Source organism: Triplophysa rosa, linkage group LG9 (genome assembly GCF_024868665.1).
Source record: "Triplophysa rosa linkage group LG9, Trosa_1v2, whole genome shotgun sequence".
NCBI lineage: Eukaryota > Metazoa > Chordata > Actinopteri > Cypriniformes > Nemacheilidae > Triplophysa > Triplophysa rosa.
In genome coordinates this window covers 8,905,078-8,915,795 of record NC_079898.1, presented here as the reverse complement: position 1 = coordinate 8,915,795, position 10,718 = coordinate 8,905,078, and the positions used below count along the sequence as shown (strand labels likewise).

Sequence of the window (10,718 nt, the reverse complement as noted above, 5' to 3'; positions counted from 1 at the left end):
AAAAATTGTCTCTTTTGATTTTAACAGACATCAACATGGAAAACGCAACTGTAGTAAGCAATCGTTGTCATTGTACATAGCACCATCATTAATACACCATATAACGTGTCTGATCAGCTCACTTCACACCTCTGTTTGGCAGCAGCACGTTGAGATCATAATAATAAACATTGCAAATGTGGAATTATGATCTCTATCAAATCCATCCCTGGAAATCTTTATTAATACTTTTGTTCCAGAGTTTGGTTAATGTAAGCAGATCGAAATGCGTCAATCCTTTACTACTCTGTACATCCGCTGATAAGGTCTATTAAATCAGTTTAAGGCAAATATTTTCCTTGTCTAATACCACGAAACAAAGAGTTTTCATCTCACCTAAGGCGTGCATTAAAGCGACGGTTGCACATTACAACGGTGGTAAAATAATCATGTTGTTTCGGCAGGAAAAAATTGGACGGTTTAATAAGCATCATCGCTGTCTTCTTGGTTTTTATCCAGTACATGAGAAGGATGGAATGCCCGTCACTCCCACACCCGTAACCTGCGGTGAGAATAAAGGATATTATGTGTCAGTTATGATGTCACCCCGTGATGTCACCTTATGTGTTATGTCACCTTAAATATGCAGCCAGCCACGGGCTGTTTGGCCAGTGAATCTCCATCCATGTCTTTAGACGCTGTGATGGTGACGTACAGATCAGCGTGATCCTTCCCACCTTCCCAACATGAGGTGGTCTTCTCCTGGAAGTTTCACTGTCTGCAGTCGGGTGCCTGAAAGAAGTCATTCAGATAAAGATGGCCGTTTTAAAGCCTTTATTGCAATAAATGGTCTCAAAATGTAATTTTAGTGTGGTTCATTTTCCTCCAGCAACACAAACACACACGGCAAAGGCTTTTACAAACTCACACACCTGTTTGTGGGTCAATGCGCAAATCTCTTCCTCCGTTGTAGCAGGCGACCCACCGATGCCCTCTGGGTCTATGCACATGCCGTCTGGTATATCTTCGTCGGGCTCCACCCTGTAAACCCCTCTGTGGTCAGCTTCAATACACACACACACATACTGAAAATACAGTATGGACATCCAGTCTGGATGTCGTAGTCATGTACGACAGGCTGTCGATGTGGTAGAAGATGCGGTGATCCAGGGACCAGTCCAAACTGTGGGAGATGTCCACCTGGTCTGAATGATGAACGGTCAGGATAAAGCGTGTACACAGACCCCGGTTTCCTCTCCACCACGGCCGGCGGCAGTTCTATTCCCATGGTACCCGGACACGGTGGGGGAAACGTGGGTATAATAAAATGAACTGCAATACATTACACTTTTATATAACTATACACTTAGCATACAGCAAACCCTAATGCACTGTATTATTGTAGGGTCTATGCACATGCCGTCTGGTATATCTTCGTCGGTTTCCACCCTGTAAACCCCTCTGCGGTCAGCTTCAATACACATACTGAAAATACAGCATGGACATCCAGTCTGGATGTCGTAGTCATGTACAGCAGGCTGTCGATGTGGTAGAAGATGCGGTGATCCAGTGGGAGATGCCCTGGCCTGGGCGAGTCAGACGTGAGCGCTAGCACGAAATTGTAACCGTCCAGTGGAGAGGTAGGGGGTCCCAGAGCTTTTGAAGAAAAGGTGGGAAGCCCCTGCCACCGGCCGTCACGGGCGGAGGCCTTGATTCTCTAACAGCGAGAAGCCGCCCGGCACTGTAAGGGCCACTGGGTAAGCATTATTCCCCCCTGGGGGAAAAACGCTACAGAGACCACTACCTACCGTAGGGAGGAATTAGTGGAGACACCAACATGGTCTCACCATCAGGGGAGAACTCATGGGAAAATGTGCGGACTGAAGGAGTTAACCGCAAGGTGGAAGTCCACCTAGGGAGGTCATGGGTTGCCGAGGTGGGAACCAATCATGAGGATACATCAGACGGAACCACCCAGTGGGGAGGGGTTACCACATCTGGAGCACTAGGTCCGGTTAGAGCTATGTGGTAGATAACTCAACTGTTCCCCGGCCTAAGGTGCTTAGTGATGGATGGAATGCCTGTTCTTTACCCAGTGGGGAAAGAAGGGAGGCGGAATTAGCGCACTGACCCACCTAGAGGAAGGGGGGAAGGCGCTTTCGCAGGCGTACGCCCTATCGGTCGCCGGTCTTACCTGTTGCCCTGCAAGACACGGGCTGACACCGGTTCCACGCGGAGGTTGTAGAACCTCGCGAAGGTGTTGGGCGTAGTCCAACCCGCAGCTCTGCAAATGTCTGCCAGAGAGGCGCCCTGAGCCAGTGCCCATGAGGAGGCTACACCACGAGTGGAATGTGCCCTCACTCCTAATGGGCAGAGGCGATCTTGAGATCAGTATGCTGTAGCAACGGCATCCACGATCCAGTGCGCCAGTCTCTGTTTGGAGACAGCCCTCCCCTTCTGCTGACCTCCAAAACAGACAAAGAGCTGCTCAGAGCTTCTGAAGTAGAGGCGCAGCATGTGTACTGGACACAACACGGATGGGGTTGGGTCTTCCTCCCCAGGGGAGCGCCTGCAAGTTCACCACCTGGTCCCGGAAGGGAGTGGTGGGAACCTTGGGCACGTAGCCAGGCCGTGGTCTCAGGATTACGTGAGAGTCTCCAGGCCCGAATTCTAGGCATTCCGTGGACACAGAGAATGCTTGAAGGTCCCCTAACCTCTTGATGGAGGCGAGCGCCACCAGGAGGGCCGTCTTTATCGTAAGATGAGAAAGAGCGGCCTCTCCCAGGGGCTCGAAGGGGGGCCTCTGGAGGCCCGCCAGGACCACTTCAAGGTCCCAAGAGGGTACGGAGCGCGGACGAGGCGGATTCAGCCTTCTCGCGCCCCTAAGGAACCTAATGACCAGGTCGTGCTGTCCTAGAGACTTGCCAGCAACTGGTTCGTGATGTGTGGCGATGGCGGCAACATACACTTTTTCCAGGGGCCAGACATGGAGGTTCCAGAGGTCTGGCCTGGGATGCCATAACGTGCCCTTCCCCTGCGAAAGAAGGTCCTTCATCAGGGGAATCGGCCAGGGGGAAGTTGTTGTCAGAAGCACTAGCTCTGAGAACCAAGTCCGGTTGGGCCAATAAGGCGCAACTAGTAACACTTGATGCTCCTCTTCCCTGACCTTGAACAGGGTCTGTGCAATAAGGCTCACTGGGGGAAGGCATACTTCCGCTTGTCCCGCGGCCAGCTGTGCGCTAGGGCATCCGTGCCGAGGGGTCCCCCCGGTCAGGGAGTACCAAAGCGGACAATGGGTGGAGTCCGGGGAGGCAAACAGGTCCACCTGCGCCTGGCCGAACTGCTCCCATATGAGCCGGACTGCGCGGGGATGGAGTCGCCACTCTCCGCGAGGCGTCGACTGACGGAGCGCGTCGGCTGCTCCAGGCAGTTGATATGCCAAAGCAGGCGGGAGCCCCTCCACCTCCCCGACACTGCGTGCCCGTTGCACACGGCACCCCAACCCTGCAGGGAGGCATCCATGGTCACCACGACGTGCCTTGACACATGCCCTAGGGGGACCCCTGTCCACAAGAAGGTCATTGAAGACCAGGGGGTCAGGGTGTGTTGGCAGAAAGGCGTGATGACCATACGCCTGCTGCCGGTGTGCCACGCTCTCCAGGGAACCTGACTCTGTAGCCAGTGTTGGAGCGGTCGCATGTGCAACAACCCGAGGGGGACCACCCCCACCAAGGACGCCATGTGCCCCAGGAGCCTCTGAAATTGTTTCAGGGGGACCGCTGACTGCCTGTTTCAGGCAGTTCAACACTGACTGAGCGCGCTCTGTAGTCAGTCGCGCTGTCATGGAGACAGAGTCGAGTTCCATACAGAGAAAGAGGATGCTCTGCAAGGGGGAGAGCTTTCCCAGTTGACCTGTAGCCCCAAACGATCTAGATGCCGGAGCACCAGGTCCCTGTGTGTACACAACAGATCTCGCGAGTGTGCCAAGATGAGCCAGTCGTCGAGATAGTTTAGTACCCGCACACCTCTTTCCCTGAGGGGAAGGAGGGTGGCTTCCACGATCTTCGTGAAGACCCATGGAGACAGGGACAGAAAGAAGGGGAGGATGCCCGCCCTGATATGATACGGACTGATATGCCCGCCCCTCGAAAGCGAACCGTAGGAACGGCCGATGCCGAGGGAGGATCGAGACATGAAAGTACGCGTCCTTCAGGTCGATTGCCATGAACCAATCCTGACATCTGACAGACGTCAGGATGCGCCTCTGCGTGATTATCCTGAATGGCAGCTTGTGTAGGTGCTTGTTCAGGGCACGCAGATCTAGGATGGGGTGCAGTTCCCTGACTTTCTTTGGGACAATGAAGTACGGGCTGTAAAACCCATTGAACATCTCGGCTGGAGGGACGGGCTCGATCGCTTCCTTCGCCAGAAGGGTGGCGACCTTGGCCTGAAGCACGGGCGCATCTCTGCCTCTGACTGAGGTAGAAAGGATGCCCCGATACTTGGGCGGGCGTCTGGCGAATTGGATCGCGTAGCCGAGACGGATCGTCTTCCCTAGCCAACATGACGGTCTGGGAATCCAAAGCCAGGATCCCAGGAACCGAGACAGGGGGACTAGGGGTTCGATCTGCTTCATAGTCCCCGCGGGGGGTGGTTTGATGGCTAGCAGTACGGAACCCTCGCCGTGGGGAGGCCCCCGGGGAGGAGATCGGCTCTGCTGTTTTTCCTGCCTGGCGATTACGCAGGTCAATGCACTGTCTGACTGAGAGTGCTGAGGGCTGGTGATTATACTCAACGTTGTGTTATACTTATGGGGGACCCCCATAAGCCTTGATTCAATTAGAGCACTGGTGCATACCCTTTTATAATGGGGATTGTGGTAGTGTTTGAAATCAACCAATCACATTCAGACTTAAGTTAAATATGAACTAATATACACCCGCCATCAATTCAAGTCACTGATTAACCCTTAAAAAGTATAACTGTTCCCAAAGGATATTTTCTGGCATCAATGGGCTATGTATGCGTTACTTCCGCGTTTCACAAGAAGAACCCTCGGCAGTTTCCGGTTGGCGAGACTTAAAGCAGAGAGAAATTTATCAGATGCTGTACATTGCGGCACACTGCAGTGGTATATAGAAGTGCTGTTGTACCGTATTTGAAATGATACTTTCAAAAGTTAACATTTCGTTATATGTTCGTTATGTTCCTTATTTGTCTGGACATTGTGAAGTTTTTTTTTTTAAAGGATAATGCCATCGTCCACCCTGTTATCTTATATAGACGTCCAGGATTATTTGTTGCTGAACTCACCAGTGTGTTTTTTCCCCAGAATGTATAAAATTGTTGATTTGGCCACTCTTAATATTCCAGGGGTGTTTCTGGTGGATTTGTTGTGTTTTTGAAATCTAACAGCAGACAATGCCGCGTCTAGGTATGTCTATGGTTGTATAAAGGTAGGCTATAGCGTCACAGGTGCAGGAGTGTTTAATGTGTGACACAACCTCGTGACGAAAATAATGATGGTTTTTCGATATTCGTTTTTCAATATAAGAGAAGCACTCTTGCATTGTGATATTGCTTAAACGAATAGTTCACCCAAAAATAAAAATTCTGTCATCATTTACTCACTCTCGAATTGTTCCAAATCTGTAAAAAATCTTTGATCTTATGAACACAGAGAAAGATATTTGAAAGAATGATTATAGCCAAACAGTTCTTGACCACCATTGGCTACCATAGCAGAGCATATGAGCGCCCGGGGAGCGAGCGGGGAGTGGAGCATGCAAAATATAGTCGGAGCGTGCAAAATATAGTCGGAGCGTGGAGCGGGTTTTTATCCAAAGGCCGGAGTGATCGCTCTGTCTTGCTCCGGTTCGCCAAAAATAGACTAGGCGCCTATGTTTAGCGAGGGATGCTTTTGAAACGTACCGCGACGCATCTGGTGTAAACACAAGCATAGACTAGAATGACCGTGATCAGTTCCGGTAGCCGCGTCGGAGCCGTAACGTGCCACAGATGTGTGCGGTGTAAACGAGGGGTAAGGTTTCGGTTGAAAACGGAAGGTGTTAGGCATGCAGAGGAATTTTAAATTTGAGCGAGCGTGGAGTGATTTCACCGGAGCGGGATGAAATTATAGGTGAGCGGGGAGCGGAATTGAGCGGAGAGGTCTGGTTCACTTTGAGCGGTGGAGCGGGGGGAGCGAACACCCACGTGAGCGGGGAGCAGAAATTCTCACCGCTCAGCTCTGCTCACATACTCTGTACCATAGTAGGAAAAATTACTTTATAATTATTTAAAAATATTAAAACATTTTGGTTGAAATCCCATTGCTTTGCATGCTAATTGAACATTATTGATGCAAAAAAACATCTTTCTGTAATTAATAATTATGTTGTGTATAATTAATTTTTCATTTGCATGTTTTGTTTTCTATTGGATAATTCGGTGTCATCATACTATAGGTTTTGTATTGTATCAGATTCTAGTAGTCCTTGGTTACACTGTTGACAACTAACACAGCACTGACCTCTGCTGGTGAAGCTTTGCAATCACAAACAAAAAGTGAGAAAAGATCAGCAGCACGAACAATTTTCAGAAAAATGTGAAGATGGGTGACGTGTACATATGCATGTCTTGGATTTGCTTGTGTAGTTTTGAGGAGACAGACATGTAGTTCAGCTATGTGGCAAGAATTTACTCTACAGACTTCTATACAGCATGTGGCCCATGCCATCATTTGTTTTACCGCAGGAGAGGACTATTAAAATGTATGTTTTAATTGTGATATTTCTGTGAAAATAAAGGTTATTTCCTCTAAATTCTAATTTACAGTGCCTCACTTACCACAATAACAAATAATCTTTTAAAATATCAATCCGGATGCTCTGGAATGGATATGTTCTTGAAAGGTTAACAAGATCAAATATACTAAATGTGCTTGATGTACAAGTATACAAATATACTAAGAATTTTTAGTTCATCTGATAAAAGAAACAAAATTTTAATTTTCATTAGATTCTCATTACTAAAAGGTAATGCTTTGATTTAAATAAGCATACATTTAAGCCAATATGAAAAAATATATAAATTAGGGTGTCAAATGATTAACTGCAATTAATTGCATTCAGAAAGTTGTTGTCTACATAATATATGTTTGTGTACTGTGCATATTAATTCATTTGTGCACATTCATGTACATTCATGTATATATATATATATTTAGGAAATATTTACATGTATTTAGTATTTATATTTACCAATAATTTAAATTATACATAAACTTTTATTAATTTTAAAAATTTTCTTAAATACTGTATATGCATGTATGTGAATGTGTTTAGAAATACAAAATTATCATCAGATTAGGTAAATACAACATTTTATTCTGGATGAATAAATGGATTATTCTTGATCCCAATTAATCATTGGACAGCTCTAAATACATTTTTGGAAAGAACTGTCACCCAGAAATGTTCTTGGCAGGTAGTGGTCAAGTAGTCAGTTTTTGCTTTAGTTTTCAGTTTTTTGGAAGCTTCTAATTTAGTGTTTATGGAGTTTCATTATTCTTCATTTTGATCTCCAAAATCTGAACCTATTTTAGTTTTTGTAATTGTGTTGTTTCAAATTACACAAAATTAAGATGTTTGGTATTTAGCAACACTGTCATTATGAATATATTACTGCTCTGTGGTAATTATGATCACGGAATCAATTTTAGGCATTTAACAATTCATATAGCTCCAAATAACACAACTATGCATAACACAGTTTTGTTGGCAAATAGATTTTAACATTAGTTGCTACTTTTGAAACTATTTTGAACAAAGCTGTATGATTTATTCAGTGCCACAGACACATGACCTACTTTGTCCAGTTTGGAGAAAAACAAAGAAAAACAAAAGCACAGGTTTTGCTTCACCGAAGCGTCCATATTGCTGTAAATCATCAATGAGCAGCAGACATTCCACTACATCTCACCTCTGCTCCGTGACGGTGTTATCTGTTGATGTAGAGGGTGGGTTTTATAACATTTCTATGATTCATTTGTACTGTTGTCGTGTTGGCTGAAATGCATCCTGAAAGCAGCCCTTCGTGCCCCCATGGACCTCTGAGGGTACAAAAATGTGGTTTGTATTCATAAAGCAGCTCAGCTTTCATAAAAAAAATGTATAAGTTTCCCTCAAAGCATTGATTGACCTACATTTAGTTTTGTATCAGTAGATAATTCAAGAAAGTTTCTCATATTGGTACTGTTCTGTTCCTAGTAGTTCAACCCAAAATTAAAATCCAGTCATCATTCATTAACCCTCATGTTAATAAATGATAGGTTAATAAAATGTAAATAAAACCTGTATATGGCTCTTTCTTCTTTGAAACACAAAAGAAGATATTTTGAGAAAGGTCTCAGTGGTTCTGTCTATACGATGGAAGTCAATGGGGGTCAATGTTGTTTGGCTACCAACATTGCTCAAGATAACTTCTTTTGTGTTCTGCAGAACAAAGAAAGTCAGGCTTGGAATGACATCAGGACGAGTAAATAATGAAAGAATTTTAATGTTTGAGTGAACTTTAACCCCTTAAAATGGCCCAGAACATGCATTACCAATATGTTCCAGAGGGAGGCGCTGAGTAACATCTAGTGTGGACTGCTTTGCAAAGTGATACATTGCTCAAGTGTCACGAGTTTAGGTTCTACGGTATCGCTGCGTCCCAAATCGCATACTCAATGAGAAGGTACTCAAATTCAGTAGGTACGTACTCAACGGGGCAAAATGGGTACGTACTGTTTTCCGTGAATGGGTGTAGTATGTATGCGATCAGCCGTTGTCCGCCATATTGATGATCTTCTTTTCCTTTTTAATGGCGGGGAGCAAATTACGGTTGTGGTGCATGTCCGCCGCCTACTGTAATGGAGTGTACATGGCCAGAGATGAACCATGCGACGTAATACCAAGCGCAACAACTGAAGTTATGAGAGACAGGTGCATTAACATCAGTAATGCTAACTTTACCTTCCATGAGTTTTCCCAACATTTACAACATGTTTGTAATGCTTTCACAAAGGAGATCTCGCCTTAGGAGAGCACTGCTGATTTTATTGTCAAGGAATATAAGTATTATTGTTTATAAATTAAGTGTACCCTAGAAATGGCTCCCACACCTACACTTGTGCACAATATTATTGATAAGTGCTGACCAAATGACATATTGTATTAAAATAAACTACTAAATGTTATTGTATTGCCATATGCCATCTATGCATTAATACAGACTACAAAAATGTGAATGCATACGTTTTCAGTGAAGCAATGACATAATGCATGAAGTAATGTAATATGTTTTATTTACAGAAAACTATAGAATAAACATGAATAAAAAATACGTACATTTGATGTAAGAAAATAAATAAATTTAATCATTATTAATACATATACAAGTAAACATTACATAAATCAAAGCTTTATTTCAATTTATTGTTGTAACAAATTATTGTTGAACCCCACACCCTACTGCCATCTCGCAGCTGACCACCGTCGCCACCTTCGTGATTTTAACGAGTGTGCTCATCTGTCCCTGTAACAGTCAAAACAAGATTCTAGTGACCTCTGTGATTTGTGCTCAATACTGCATTTAAATGTGGAGGTAGTTGCACATGTGTTAACTCGCTGTTTATTCAACTCAAATGTTCCTGAATTCATCATCAGTACTAATGGACAAATAAAATATATACATTATGTTTAGTTACATTACTTATATGTATCTATGCAAGCAGTGAGCAATGCTTTGTACCACATATTAACAGACATAAGCTCCATTACTGTGATAGTGTATTTCATGTTGTGATGTGCTCATTTGCAATACTTCTCGAGAAATGACAGGTCACATGTTACACAGACATTAAAAAGCGTCTGTAACATGCGTATGGTTTAAATATTTGTCACGTTAAGTCTACTTCGAAGACGCATGTGTGCGTGGAGCTCCCCTTTATGCTATACATATTAAAACACTGCATTTTCACAGCAAAATCAAAAATGTACTAAACTATGTAGCATCGTACAGGTTAACCTTACGCTACAGCACTTTAACAAATGCGACTGCAACGCCAAGAGAAGCGTTGTTGGCTAGTAATACGCACTTTTGAAAACACCTGCCTCGCAGTTCTCCGCTATGCTCCTGTTTGAACTTATCCTGCCCCGTGGGCTCATGGGATATAGTAGTATCCCAAGTATCTGTCGCTGGGTGCTTCAGAATGTAGGCGTAACCAGTAAGCCATCCAGGAGTTTTTCACCTACTCTTTTATGAATACTGAGGTTTGGGACATACTATATTGTTTTGTTTTCACATTATTTTCGCAGTTTCGGACGCCACAGTAGTATACACACGTCCAAATCTCGCGAGAAATAGTGCACCAGGCGTAAATTTCTCGCCTACTGTTTTATGAATACTGAGGTTTGGGACATAGGCCTACTACTCTTTCGCCTACTGCTTTTTGCCTACTATGTAGTATGACAGTATGCGGTTTGGGACGCAGCACATAACACATTTATATGACACTGTGGATGACATTTAATACTTGAAAAAGAAAAACCTGAGATATGAAGAGCAATGCTTAGAGTATTTACTGCCAACTCTTAATGACATGAAATCTCTTTTTAGTGACTATATAAAAACAAAATATGAACTCTCATGTATTTTATCAACACATCACTAAATGAACTCACACCAGTTGATGCCAT

The 10,718-nt window shown here is 44.4% G+C and overlaps 1 pseudogene; it reads right to left on the bottom strand.

Moving 5' to 3' along the window:
• Positions 1–490: 490 nt before the first annotated feature.
• LOC130559264 (regucalcin-like) lies at positions 491–1,344 on the bottom strand (annotated as a pseudogene).
• Positions 1,345–10,718: the final 9,374 nt, after the last annotated feature.